At 39.3% G+C, this 15,604-nt stretch overlaps 1 long non-coding RNA gene across 1 annotated transcript in view; it reads left to right on the top strand.

Annotated features, from left to right (window-relative positions):
* The window catches only part of LOC132516055 (uncharacterized), a 98,560-nt gene extending 86,092 nt beyond the window's left edge, over nt 1-12,468 (top strand). The window contains exon 3 of the long non-coding RNA XR_009539242.1: nt 12,167-12,468. This is a non-coding gene — a long non-coding RNA (uncharacterized LOC132516055). The remainder of the gene's footprint in view (nt 1-12,166) is intronic.
* The last annotated feature ends 3,136 nt before the right edge of the window (nt 12,469-15,604 follow it).

The raw sequence follows: 15,604 nt of genomic DNA, 5'->3' as shown, positions 1-15,604 counted from the left end.
TTAAAGTCTTTATATTTTTTAATATATTTTTTTATAAAATTGAGAGGAATGTACAGCTATTTCCCATATACCCCTTAGGCACATGCATAGCCTACCCCACTATCAACATCACCCATCAGAATGGTACATTTTTAACTTCAGATGAATCTACATTGACACATCATAATTACCCAAAGTTCTAAGGGCTCACCCTTGGTGTTGGACATTCAATGGATTTGGACAAATGTATGATAACATTTATCCATCTTTTTAAAATCATATTTTTAGCTCCCTAAAATTCATCTGTGCTCTGCCTTTTCATCCTTCCCTGTGCCTACTCTTTGCAACTACTGATCTTGTTATCGTCTCCATAGTTGTGCCTTTTCCAGAATGTCATAGAGTTGGAATCATACAGTATGCAGCCTATTCAGATTAGCTTCTTTCACTTAGTAATACACATTTAAGTTTCTTTCATGTCTTTTCATAGCCTGATACCTCACTTCCTTTTAGTGCTGAATAATATTCATTGTCTGGGTGTATCCCAGTTTATTTATCCAGTCATCTACTAAAGGACATCTTGGTTGCTTCCAAGTTTTGGCAATTATAAATAAAGCTGCTACTGTAACTGAAAGTGTGTGTGTGTGGGGGGGGGTCCAGCTGCTCACTGCTCAAAAGCCAATAAAGAGCCAAGATTTGTGGAAAGGGAAGTTTCCTTTATTTTGGATGCCGGCAAATGTGGGGGAGGGCGGACTCCTGTCCAGAGGCCAACTCCCTCCCAACTGACAATCGGGGGCAAGAGCTTTTATAGGCGGAGGGAGGGGGCTACATGTAACAACAGCACAGTCAGCTCTGACAGTCATCTTGAAATTGGTCATGGGGTGGTCTGATCAGTGTCATCTTGATTGTTTTAGGTACAGTAAATCTTCAATTCCAGGGTCAGTTTTTTCCTATTTCTTTGAGGCCAGTTCTTAGAATTGTGGCAGTTCATGTCATGGTTACAGTCTGGTCATCATGTAGTTAATTTTTCTACGTGGTAGGGGTTTCAGTACCTATGTGACAGCTCACAGGATATGGCTCAGAATATTATCTATAGCCCTTGAGAAGGAACTAAAAGTCCTTGACTATGCTTAACGACTAAACTATTATTATTTAGTCTTGTTGGACTGTTTTCCTTTGTTTCTGCATTTTCTGACTTCTTTGATTAAACTTATTCTTTAGCTAAAGTTTTTCCATAGAAGAAAGGCAGGCAGAGGACATGGGGGTCAAGGACCATAGGGTCCTGTTCCGTTTCACTGTGACTATCCTTTGGCAGGCTTGTGTGTGGACCTAAGTTTTCAACTCATTTAGGTAAATACCAAGGAGTATGATTGCTGCATCATATGGTAAGAGTGTATTTAGTTTTGTAAGAAACTACCAAACTGTCTTCCAAAGTGGCTGTACCATTTTGCATTCCCATCAGTAATGTATGAGAGTTCCTGTTGCTCCACGTCCTTGCTGGATCTTGATAGCTAGACATGATGCAGGTGAAAGGAACTGCTGTCAAGAGGCCTTTAGTAATGTGGTGGTGAGGTGTGGGAGAGGGGAAGTGTTCTATAGTCCTATGATTAGGTCTCAGTCTTTTAGTGAGCCTGTGCCTCTGGACTGGGAACTTCAGAAGTGTTTCTCACTTCCTGCCCCCTCTCCCCTTAGGTGGGACAGAATGGCTAGAACAGGCTGGAGGTGAGTATTTTCCTACATCCACACAGAGCTGACTGGAGTTAGATATTTGCTTTCCTCAATCAGTTCAGCTCTGATAATACCCCAGCAGGTTAGGCTCTGGTTAACTAGTTTCCCGTGAAAAGTTCATAATGTGGATAACTTTTATGGTTAAAAGTAAAAAAGATGGGACCACGTTTATTCTCAAGTCTTACCTTCTGCTGGAAAGTCTAAGGTTGAAGTGTGTTATTTAATTAGAAACTCTCATAATTTGTGTTTGCTTTTCTCCTAATACTGGTTTAATCACTCCTGGTCCCAAAATAGCAGAGCTACATGCTTCAGTGGGTAAAGATTTTAACTTCCTCTTTGTGGTTGGTAAAACAGCCCACTTACCCCTAATGGGATTTTTTCCACCTCACTGACATGGTAGCCACAAAATTTCCTTCCTCAAAATTCTCGGTTAATAAATGGTGCGATTTGGATCTCACAGCTGGCGAGTGAAAAGGGAATTGCCCACTCCTTTGCCCTGCAGTCCTGGGAGGAAGTCTACACCTCAGCTCTGAGATTTCACAGGCCTGGAAGGACCCTCAGCTTCTTTCACACATAGCTCCTCCTCTTTCTCCTCAAAATTGCCTCAATAAGGTGACTGAGATTCTCAGTCAACAACTGGAGATGGAGCTTGAAGAGCTAAGTTTCCCCAGAACAGAAGCTTTTGTTCTTACCCCTAGGTGTAAATGATTAAAATGAGATTTGTAGCCAGAGCAATGAGGAAGCAGGAGAAAGCTGGCCAGTAAGTGGAAAGGGAAATGGGACTTTCCCAGCAAGAAGATTCTGAAACATGGGATGGGGGAGGGGAGAGGACTTACAGTGGCTTCCTCACAATTTTAACCCAGTCTTGCCTTTCACTAACACTGAGAGAAGGTGCTTGACAGATGCCTTGGGTGTCTTCCAAACAACCGCACCACTGAGACTCTTCTTATCCTCTTGGCTCCATTGCACATGGAGTGCCTTTCCTGCTTAGAAAGGCAGTGGGTTCCTGGATGCTGTTGATAAATGAGAGAACAGAGACCAGGGCATTCAACTGGTTCCACCCCTGCTAAGAAAGACCATTCCTTTGTTTCAGCATCTGGTTTCATTTTGTGATTTCTGAGGAAACGCCATGTGTAGGAGAGGAAACTATCCCCATACATTTCCTCTGAAATAGAGCATTGTGTGGAATAGTTGACAGTATCAAGCTGTCCGTGCCATTCTTGGCTACCATTGGCTGAGGACTCAGGGAAGTAGACGTCTCACTGCATTTATGACATTGCAGTTTCTCTCATGCTCTGAGGTGCAATGAAACCTGACTGCTTCTCTAATGACTTCCTTATGCCCTCCACAGCTCATTAAGGGCTAAGGGGCCATCTCCTTTTCTAGTCTGTACTCATTCCAGAGTGTCACTTCACTGTTTGATTAGAATATTTGTTACATGTATTTTACTTGGTGAATATAATGTATTTTAACAGTGGTGTCGAGATGATATGAGTTCAACACAGGCTCTAGTTTTCTAGCTAGATGGTCCTTGTCAAGTTCCATGAACTCTCTGAATTTGTGTCATTGTCTTTACAGTGGAGATATCAACACCATCTAACTCTTCGGGTGGTGAAAAATAGTGTGAAAATATATGTATTCTGTGGACATACATGATAATATTATTACATTGACATGTTCTAACTTTTAAATCAGTACAGCTAAACAGTGAGCAAATTGCTGTTATAATGATAAGAACAACAATAATAAAATATAGGACATCACATTTCACCAAACAGTTTACATACATTTTCTTATTTAAGGCTGACCAACCTGGTGAGTTTTGCGTAGCAGGTACTTTTAAATAGCTACCATAGAAATTGGAGATTGACACTCAGAGAGGCAAACAAGTCACACAGTTGGTCAGCTAGGTATTGTGTATCCTATCGTTGAGGAGGATACTGACATTCAAAGATAAGTGACTTGTTGAAAGGAGCAAAGCTAGGACATAGAGATGAAAACTGGAACCCAATAGAGATGAGATCAATTTGAATTGATATCAAGTCCCATGCTCTTTTCATTATAGCTAATTCATTTTAATTCTCAAGAAATTTTCTGCTTCACATATCACTTTCTGAGAGAGGTGAGTTAGTATTTCCAGTTACCAGCTGTGACTTCTTGATGATTATGCATTTTTTTTTAGCATTAGAGAACATCCCTCTTCAACTCTTATGATGTTTTTATTTTCAAGTGTATTTTGATATTAAAATTTCTATCCTGGCTTTCTTTTGGTGCATATTTGTCTTTTCTCCTTTTAGTTTCAACTCTCTTTATCCTTTTCTTATAATTGGGTGATTCTTGTAAACTACCTACTCCTGGTCTTGGTTTTGCAAACATAAACTAAGACTCTCCTCTTTTTTTTTTTTTTTTTTTTTTTTTGCGGTACACGGACCTCTCACTGTTGTGGCCTCTCCTGTTGCGGAGCACAGGCTCCGGAAGCGCAGGCTCAGCGGCCATGGCTCACGGGCCCAGCCGCTCCGCGGCATGTGGGATCTTCCCAGACCGGGGCACGAGCCCGTGTCCCGTGCATTGGCAGGCGGACTCTCAACCACTGTGCCACCAGGGAAGCCCAAAACTCTCCTCTTTTGATCACTAAATTTATCCATATATTCTTATTTTAATTACTCTTATATTAAAACATTTCTGCTAGCTCATTTTATATATTCTAATTACCTTGTTTTCCTTAAAAACTATTTTCTCCTGCCTCTGGGTAGATTAAATTATAATCTAGCCAATTAAAAATAATACTCTAGGGCTTCCCTGGTGGCGCAGTGGTTGAGGGTCCGCCTGGCGATGCAGGGGGCGCGGGTTCGTGCCCCGGTCCGGGGGGATCCCACGTGCCGCGGAGCGGCTGGGCCCGTGAGCCATGGCCGCTGGGCCTGCGCGTCCGGAGCCTGTGCTCCGCAGCGGGAGAGGCCACAACAGTGAGAGGCCCGCGTACCACAAAAAACAAAAAACAAAAAACAAAACAAAACAAAACAAAACAAAATAATAATAATAATACTCTATTTTTCTTTTTGTATGGCTTACTTACACATACTTTTTTCTGTCAATTTATTACCCTTCATATTTCCCTTCTATACAAGCAATCATCTTAACACAATTTAATTTCCATATTTTTGAAAAAAATTTCTCTTTTGTCCTCTAGCTCTTGCCTATTGTTATTTTCTGCAGTTTTAGTTCTGGGTTGATATAAATGAGCTTGAGACTTGGAGTTCTTTTGGTTTTTTAGTTCTTTTTTTTTTTTTTTAAGATAGCAGTAACTTTTAGTAAGTTTATTAGTCCAATGGTTCCATCTCTGGATACAGCTCTCTCCTCGCCTGTACTCTGCCCTGGGAACTCTAACCACCTTGATCTCCCTGGACACTCAGCTCTGTCTCAGGGAATTTTCTGAGCTCTGCTTGTGATCCCTATCCCTATGTCAAGGCCGGAAAACTCTCTCAAGTCAGTAGCTGGAGCAATCATAGGGTTTATGTTGTTTGTTTTCTCAGGGATTACCATCACTCATTGTCTAATTCCAATGTTTTGAAAAACATTGTTTCATATATTTTGTCCAGTTTTTGGTTTCAGACTAGAGAGTGAATCTGGTCCTGTTACTCCATCTTTGTTGGAAGCAGAAGTCCTTGTGCCTCAATCTCCCTTAGTAAATATTTATCCTTCTAACAAATAAAATGCAGTAGAAATGAGACTCCTGAGAGACAATTCTCTGTCAGTTTCTTGCATTTCATCATGTCTTCCAAGCAGAGATATTGACCACATTTGTTCTAGACTAACTTTGGAAGGATATTTCTGTAATAAACTGACTTAGAAGATAAAATAGTTATCTCCCTCCAGAGCAAAGGACAGATTTGCTTAAAGTCTTGGAATAGAGATAGTGTCACTCTCCAGAGCAAAGGATGAGCATGTTTACTGTCCAGTAAAATATATTTGTATTTCCTAAGCTCAATGCTCCTCTTCTGTAATGCAACCCAGTGTATGAGGAGTTGTCACTTGACCCTCTGTTCATCACCCTGTGGAACTGGGGCTCCAGGCATTAGCGGAAGAAAATGCTTATTCTCCATCTACTGCTATTACTGCAAGTAATGATCTATCCTTTGTCTTTGACCCAAGAGTCTTGTGCCTTCTGCCAGCATTCATAAAAATGTGGCAGGCTAACTTGTTAGCTTGTAAACAATGTAAAATATCATACTCGTACTTGACAGACAAGATGGAATAGGCTAGGTCAAAAAGCAATATGACTTCCACTTGGCTTTTTCTCTTGAGGCACATGCCTTGGGAGTCCTGAGTCAATATGTTATACATTTGGCTACCTTGAAGTCCCTGTGCTGGAAAGATCACGTGGAGAGTCAGCGCTACATTTGAGATACTGATAGCAGTTCCAGCTATTCCACTCTTCAGGTGATTGAGTCTTCTTCAGCCCAGGAGCCCGTCACATGAGTGAGTGAACCTTCAGATAATTCTCCACACCAACCTTTGAGCCACTGCTAAAGTGGGTAGAGAGAGCTGTGCCCAGAGACCTGCCTAGTTTGCAGACTAGTGAGCAAAAGAAATGCTATTGTTTTAAACCACTAAGCTTTGGGGTGATTTGTTATGCAGTACTGGTTAACTGAAAACACTACGTATTTTATAGCTTCCTTCTGAGTTTCTTGCTCGTTTTGCTAAAGCACTTTCTCCAAAAGGTTTTTTTTTTTTTAAAGTTCTTGTGCAGTAAACTTCTGAGACCTTATATGCCCCCAAGGAAATTTTTCTGTCACATTTCAGTAATAGCTTAGTTGGCTGTGAAAGTAAAAAAAGGAAGTTCTTTTCTTTCAAAACAATATCTATTGTTTTCTTGCATTTAGGTTACTGTTGCAAAATCTGATATTACTTTTATACTTACTTCTTTATAGGTGATCTGCAGTTTGTTCCAGCAGCATTTTAGAATTTTTTCTGTCTTTTAATTTTTAACATTTTATTATAAGATGTATAAGTACAGTTCTTTTCTTCGTTATGCCATTTTATAATTTATGAGCCCTTTCATTCCAAGGTCTTACATCTTTCTCTAATTCTGGGAAATAATTGGTCTTCATTCTTTCAAGTAGACCTTTACTTTTTATTGTTTTTCTCCCTTTTTCTGTGACTCTCATATAAATGTTGACTCTCCTAATTCTGTTCTTCACATCTCTTATTAAATCTTCCTTTATATTTTCCACAACTTTCTTCCTAGTGCTTTCATAGATTTCTTCATTCTCACCTTTCAGCTCACTAACTTGTTCTTCAACTGTATTTATTCTTCTATTATACCATATATTGAGTTCTTTATTTCAAATTTTATATTTCTGCTACAGTATTTCCACTTGGTTATACTCTATAACTGCTAGTTCTTTCTTTATGTTAATAATATCTTCCTCATCTTTTTGAAGACAATTATAATGTTTAATTTAAATAATTTATCTCTCTGGTTAATTAAGCCTTATTTTTCAGGTATAAGTTTTTCCGTTTGTTTTTTAATCCTGGTATCAGATGTCTTGTTAGTGTGCCTGTGAGCTCATAGTCCTCTGGGAGTATCAACTAGCTTTCATGAAAATGTTAAATTCCAGGCTAACTGTGATCCTTGTGGTAAGTTTCAGGAATAGGGGCAGAATGGGAAAGTCATCCCAGTAGGGGAGCAAGACTCTTTCATGACCCCCTTGCCATTCCTCTTCTCCACAGTTGACCCTGTTCCTTGACAAATTTTGTCATGCCTTCACCTAGGGGACTGTTCTTTCTGAAAGCTTTTTCCTTTGCTTGTAACCTACTGGATCTCTGTATAGTCTAGGGAGAATCACTTGAAGGAAATACATTTATTTCGCTATATTAATGGATTTGTTATGGTGATTCAAGCCTACACAGTGGAAAGAGCTGGTTAAACAGTCTCTGCTGGGCTGTTGTCTTCATTTCTGATGCTGGAGTTTGAAGTCTGTAGAGAAGTCAGTCAGAAAGGAAACGTGGATATAAAGTCAGAGACAGCAAGGAAAAACTGGAGCTCATAAGCATGAGTTGGAACCTGCAGTGCTGGATGGGAACCTGTGTCAGTTCTCACTGCTTTCAACCTCACGGCAGTGAGATGTTGGAACACTTCATCGTGGACCCAAGACATCTAGCTCTTGAATCAGAAAACATGAAGGAGTTTCTAAGAGAATCTGGATCATTTGCATGTCCATGAAGTAAGCCAGCAAGGTGACAATGTTCATGAACTTCAAAAACTCCTGGTTATCTTGCTCTGACATTGTGAGGAAAAACAAAACAAACAAAAAAAAACCACCCCAAAACCAAACCAAACCAAAACAATCTGAATGCTATGTCACTTCTACTATCCAATATTGTGCAAAAGTCTTTAACTGGAAATACAGAGAAAAAGAATTCTTGGAAATGTAGTTCATACTAGCTAGGTTGACACATTGCAAAGCTAGCACAACGTCAGCATATGGAAAGAGGAGGGAAAGGGTAGAAGGAATTCTCAGGGGCTGCTGCTCTTTCTGCATATATTGTTACCCGCTTCCCCTCTAGCTGGCCTCTGGCACTGCTCTGTTGTTTCTGGCTAACATTGCACTGACCTGGCTGGTTTTCTGTCCTGCAGTGGCAATACAGCAAACATCCTTATTGCCCTTCTAGTGCAATGAGGATGGATAGAAAAGAGCACAAGTCCAAATCTCTCCCTCAGCTTATTTCTCAGCCATGTTTCCCAGCTCCTTACCACCTTTGACTGGTGCTTTCCCACTTCCCCTCCCCGCATCATTTCCATTAACTCCAACACAGCTGCCTCTGACTGGACCTTCTCCCAGTTCTCACATTAATGTTTCAGCCCTATCTTATTCCGCATCATGTGTTTGGTGACATCAAGGCTTGTGGGGGAAAAGCTAGCAAACCATGTATTTGCTCCCATGTCAGCTGTAAGAACATTTGAAATGTAGATTTTGGATTTTCCTATAAGAAATTATTAAGATAATATAAAGAAAATGATCAAAGAAATGATTGACTTTATTGGTTATGTTATTTTGCTTTTCTGGAGATTTGTTTGACACAGTTCTTTTCTTTTCTGACAAATCATTCTGAGGGGAAACAGAAAATGAAGATTATGCTTTGAATCATAGGATTTTTAAAGAGTTGTGCATTGTATATTTCAGTCCAGGCACCAGAGTAGAAATGCATTTAAGGAAAGCTGGTTGTCTGAACTGCTCCTCAAGACGACAAGAGAAGGCTATACCATGACCAACACCTGCTCTTATTATTACAAAATATCATTCATCTACTCCATTCTTCCCTTTGGATCCATAAATTCTAGCAGTATTTCCTTAGAAACCAGGAGGGAAAATAATCAACCTTCCTCTGCCTTTAATTTCTAACCATGGCTTATGACTGGTTAGAGCAACTGGCAGCATCCAGTCTGGTCAACACATTTCTGTGTCAAACTTTCCAGTGCTCCACAATACCAGGCCACAGGAAATCCAGGCAAATAATATAGATGGAATTTTATTCTTATTTGGACATCATAACAGAATTTAAACTCCCACAGATGACTAAAATTAAATTCATCCACTTAAGTCAGTATACCATAAATAATGGTGTCTTAAAATTCTTTATTTTATTCAATATTTGGATGTTTCTTGGAAGCCACAGAGCATGCTGGTGAAATAATTATTACAGAAATGCTCCTAAATCAAGTAAAAAAAGAGACAGCAAGAGAGAGAGAGCAAGAGATGTCTAAGGCTCTTATTTGTCAATGGTCTTACTGTAGACTATTTTTGAAAGCTATTTTGGAAGATAAATCTCTTGAGGGCAGGCCAGATATTATGCTCTTTCATTGCCTTAGGAGATCTGGGAGACTGAGTAATCAAAATGAGGAAAGAACAAGAAGAGTCTTCAACACTTTAAATATCATAAAGAAGTTACCAGGTAGAAAGGGACAAGTGCAGTGAGTGCTTTTCCTGAAAAAATGACAGTGTCTTGACAATGGCTATGAAAACTTGATGACCCTTAACATCTCATGGAAAAAGGAGTCAGTAAAACAACGTGAAGATGTAAAAGCGGGAATATAAGAAACACAGAAGAAAGATGACAAGGTGACAAGTTAAACATAATCCACAGAATAAGAAACCTCCTCCACATTACACCTACAAACGCCTGCCCTTTTGTTAATACATAAAAGAGAGCCTCTCACTGTAACTCCTTCACTTCCTTGGTGGGGGTAAACAAGATGACTAGGCAGTGTGAGGGTGACTGATGAGAGAGATTTTGCTGGGCAACAAGCTGGATGTGCATCCATTAAACTGTGTTTTACCTTAATCAGTCTTTTATTTGTTACCCCCAAGTCCTAGTTATTCAAGTCTTTCAACTGTACCTCACTTCTCCTGTATCACTCCACACACAAAATCGCAAAGGTATTAGTAGATTAAAGTAGATATATTCACTGAATAAGCCATGTGTGTGTTGGGGAAGAATGGTAGGGGGACAACTTTGACCTGAAAACTTCTAATTTAAGCCAACTTTCAAAGAGAGAAGAGAATAATCAGCTATTTGTGATGTTTTTTGATTATATATGAGATCTTATTCAAATTTTCAATCTACAGTCACAGGTCTCTGATGACATTTAATGTCTGTGATCTGGCACCAGTGGAGGATCCACCATGCTCTCAAAGAGTCCACCCATTTACCTTGGTGTTAAATTCCACCATAAAAGGGAGAGCCTTTTATTTTAATCTTTTCTTTCTATCCAGTAATAAAAAAAAATAGTATTAGAGTGAATAAGACAATGGGATACAAAAAACAATATATAAATAAGTTATTCATATCAATTTTTCTAATGGAAGAATTGCTATGGTTAATGAATGAGGATCAAAGGAAGGAAAATTCTTCAATGAAGAGTTGAAAGAAAGAGATGAAGAGTTTGGCGGGGAGGCAACAATTATCTTCTTGACAAATACCATTTATATAATATTTTTTTCACTGTCTGGACATCAGAGGATTGAGTTAATGATGCCCTCAGTTGATGGCACATTATCATCACTGGTCAAAGCAAGACTCCTCTGTTATTTTTTATTTTCTTCCATTTTATTCCTATTGCTCATTCCCATTCCACCTCCCCACAGGTAACCATTATAATGTATTCATTCTGTACCTTTTGGTTTGTACGTGTTCTTTCAAAATACATGTTTTTGTCTACATTTAATTTATGTTTTATAATTCTATTTACTTTAAAATTTTCCTCAGGACCGTATATTTAAGATTCATCCACGTACTCTGTGTACATTTAGTCCCTTGCTTCTAACTACCATACAATGTGTACATTTTCCCTATGATACATTTACCTAATGACAAATAACTTCCTCTACGCATTCTCTCAGTGATGTGCACCCAGATTACCTCTAGTTACCTCACTCCAAAGGATGCTGAAGTCAATGTCCATGTATGTGACCCTTAATGATCTGTGTAAGAATCTCTTTGGACACTATAATTCTACTCCAAAGATAGAATTGCTGATGATAAGGCTAAAATATATTTAAAACACTCTAGTTTGGGTGTTGGTGGCCACTTTTTCTTATATGTAAAGCTGGTACTGTCATTACCATCTCCATTTAACAGGTGATGGAAAGTTCAGACTTTGAGCTGCCTACCGTTACTCAGTGAGTAAAGAGTGAAACTTTCTCTTCTGACTACAAGGTTCTTCTCTATTTTTAGCATCATGTCACATTGTCTCCACAAGCCTGTCCTATCCTGAAACTGGAAAGTGGGTTAGATTTGTTGTATTATATTTACTGTGGGTGATCTAACCATTCCCTCCTTTGTGATTATAGTGTAATCAAATGCAAGGTTAGTGAAGGGGGATATACAAGTTCCCTGTTGGCTGAAGGCAATTCTAGCTGATCTCATTTAACTGTTTCCTGGTGTACTAGAAAGAGTACCTCTGTATTAAAATCAGGCAAAATCAAGTGCATACAACTTGCTAACGAAGGTCTTAATGTGAATTTCTAGGAAGATGATTGACTTCTGAAGATCTGTCAAAAAAAGAGTAACAATGCTTTTAATTGGTACCCCTTGTATGTGAAACATATGGAAAGCCTGATGCCATGGGCTTGTGAGGAGGGAGACCAGGTTTAAATCTGCTGGGAAAAGAAAATAGAGTAAAACCGACTTATGATAGAGTCCTTGAAAATATTTTATAAATACTTAACGATAATAATCTGAGTATTAGAACAATTATATTTTGTAACTGACTTAGTCATTTTGTAGGCATTGTTTTAATGTTATTCCCCACAAAGCTACTACATTCTTCTGATACTGTCACATGGCAGCCCCAGTGACCACACTGCAATACCTCTCTTATCAACACAAGGTTCTCAGTCCCCAAGAAAGCCTGATACAGCCATTCCAGACATTCTTACATGGACATTTCTATCTTTTACAGGGGCTTTGAACTTCATGCTAAATCAAAGAATCCTCTTGGGAGGAAGAATGCATCCTGGAATTCACCATGGAGACTTACTTCAGGAGCAATGATTGAATCTCAACTTGGGGAGAGAGAGCAGGAGGAGTCTCTTAGAGATTCCTGGGACGCAGGAGTGTGTGTATTTGGGGAGTGGAGGACGTTTGAAAAACTGTAATTCTTTACCTAAGAGATTTTGATCCCCTACTCAATGGCTTTTATCCATCCATCCACCATCTAACCCTATGATTTTTAGGAAAATTTCCTCTATGACTTTTTGGACAATAGCAATGTCACCCGTCACTTGAGCAGATGTCTTTTACAGAATCTGTAAAAGCATTAGGAAACTGGGTTTAGGGATAGGCCAGATTAGAATTTCAGAAAAAATTTCTCTTAAGTTCCCTCAATTTCTATGGCATTTTTACCTTTCAAAAAGTAGCACAGTGTATTAGTTCACTGGAAAAGCAGTGAGCTAATTTTAGGCCAAAGGCCTGGGTTGTCTTTATGCTTTCTGCTGTAAACAACCTCATGTACTTGAGCACATGATGGCTCTTCTGGGCTTTAGTTGGACTAGACAAATGCCAAGATCTTGTCCAGTTCAAAAGTTGTTAAGCTATTAAACCTAGAGGAAAAAGCAAACTACAATAGGAAATTAGAATATTATGTCTCTGATTGCCCTCATTTTTAAATTTTTTGGATCAAGTACATAAAATAATGTTAATTTCATCTTGACACTTCTATCCGTGACTTAATGTTCTCCAGAACAAAACTATTGATACATATGGAGGCTCTGTGCTAAGAAGTAGGTTAGGCCATAGGAATATGTTTCTGGTCGCTTTTGTTCAATAGCCTAGGAAGAAAAGGGCATTTCCTTGGGGAGGACTCTTTGGAGAACAGTGGTTTTTATACTTCAGCAGCACCACAATCACACAGATTGCTGGGCCGCACCCCGAGAGTTGCTGATTCAGTAGATCTGGGGTAAGGTCTGAAAATTTTATTTCTAGTAAGTTTTCAGGTGATGCTGTTCCTGCTGGCCTGGGGACCACACTTGGGACCACACTATTATAGAACATCGTTTGCCCGGTGTTGAGGCAGTGTTCTGAATCTCTCCATTTCAATCTCATCCCCAGGTTACACTATGTGATGGGCAGACTTCAAGATGATACTGTGACCTTCTGTTTCAGATTCCAGAAGACTGTTTTCCAGTAATGATCACCACACACACACACTCACACACACACACACACACACTCATACACCCCAGCGACACAGAAAATGGAGAATAGGGCAAATTCACATAGGGTCACTCAATTTCCCCATTCTTCCTCTCTTCATGATCCAAAACTGTAGACAGTCTGGTTTACATAATTGGCCAAAAATTATTTTAAAAGATTGGTGTATTTTGGATGCTGTCTCATCAGTTTACCAAAGAATCCAATAGAAGCAGATCACAAATCACTGTTCACATATGCTCTCCCTTTCTCTCTGGAGGAGCTGATATTTATTGAGTATTTTCTGTTTACCATGAAATGTGTTGTTAACTCTATTTGCATGATCTTATGTAACCCTTGAGACAATCCTGTTAGATGGGTGTTATTTTTAATCCTATTTTATAGATGGGGAAACCTTTGCCTAGAGAGGCAAAGTAACTTCCCTTGGGTTGCTCAGAAAGAAAAAGGGGTGGAACCAGGATTTGCAGTATCATCCTGCCTCCAAATATATAATCTTGGAAAACCACGAAACACTCTCTTTACTGTTTACATTCTGTAAAGTGGGCCTTCCTCCCAAGGATAATGTCAAAATGAATAAGATAACAGACTTGTTAAGGGCCACAGAGGAAGAATATATTATGCCTACAAGATATTATTTTTGAAATATTTTAGATGTTACTCTTTTTTCTGCAATAAATCAAATGCTACATTCTGTAAATTTATTATTATCTCTTTTACTTTCTTGGTATGTCTGATCTTTAAAGAATTATTTTTATGTCCTTTTCCTCAAAATAGTCATGCGTTCCTTTTCCTTGCTGATATTCAATGGAACTATTCAAAATTATTTTATTTGTAATGTATAACCAACCCTAAAGGCAGATATTCTGGTATCACCAGAGATTAGTGGAAAGAGCTCACTCAGGATTTGAGTTCCAGACCCAGCCAAGCTTCTGCTCCCTGTGATTCCGGTGGTCGCTGTTTGCTGCATTTACATCGGATGGGGTTGGGCTTCATCAGAGGGACTCAAATTTTTCTCCACCACAGTATAGAATGGATGATTTTCTTTTTCACAGACCCAGATTTAGGTGAAACCCATGAATATTTTGCAAGGATGCAAAACAAATAAGATTGCAGCCTTGGGAATTCCCTGGTGGTGCAATGGTTAAGAATCCGCCTGTCAATGCAGGGGACATGGGTTCGATCCCTGGTCCGGGAAGATCCCACATGCCGTGGAGCAACTAGGCCCATGTGCCACAACTACTGAGCCCACGTGCTGCGACTACTGAAGCCCGAGTGCCTAGAGCCCATGCTCTGCAACAAGAGAAGCCACCTCAATGAGAAGCCCACACACCGCAACAAAGAGTAGCCCCGGCTCGCTGCAACTAGAGAAAGCCCACATACAACAACTGAGACGGAGACCCAACTCAGCCAAAATAAATAAATAACTTAAAAAAAAAAGATTGCAATCTTTTTTTCCTAATTGCAGCAACAATAATAATTAACAGAATGTCTGTTATCTTACTAACCATGTAGCTGATAAGATAGACTGTGGGTTATGAGCAATTCACAGGAAACTTGCTGTTTAACTCCACCTCTTTACTCCCAGTCAGGAAAGCATTTCAGAATGCAAGTGAGTAAGCCTGATGACCGTCATAGGAATTATCTGCAATCTAATCTATTTTTTAAAAATAAATAATTTCCAAAGAACAGCTCTTACACCTGATCACTGCTCTGTGGTTGAGAACCACAGGACTAGATGATTTTCAGATCTCTTCCAATACAAACATCTCATTTATGGTCTTGAAACTTTTGTCCAGTAGACCTTCACAGTGGTCTTTCTGGATTGACTGCTTTGAAGATAAGTTACACAGCACAATTATTTCTAAGTTTTGTCCAGTTTGCTAATCTAAAAAGAAAGGGTGTTATAGCAATTCTCTGAAAAAATTTAAGAACATCCCTGAGAAGAGAATAAAATTGCCAAATCCATTGCTGCTCCTGCAGAATCCTGAGAGGCATGGAAAATGTCAGGTTGCCCGGTGCCATCTGGCTTAAGAAGATTATTGTCATCTGAGACAAACATGGTCTCCGTCCTGATTTAGAGGAAATAACAGAGCCCATAGATTCTTAGGTGCCTGACTCCTTCAAGTGGGAAATCTTTTAGGTCAAAGCTGTCTATTTTCATTTTTACATTCAGCATTTCTCCCTATAT

This window comes from Lagenorhynchus albirostris, chromosome 2, assembly GCF_949774975.1.
Source record: "Lagenorhynchus albirostris chromosome 2, mLagAlb1.1, whole genome shotgun sequence".
Taxonomy (NCBI): Eukaryota; Metazoa; Chordata; class Mammalia; order Artiodactyla; family Delphinidae; genus Lagenorhynchus; species Lagenorhynchus albirostris.
The sequence above is the reverse complement of the archived record's forward strand: the minus strand, read 5'-3'. Positions and strand labels throughout refer to the sequence as shown.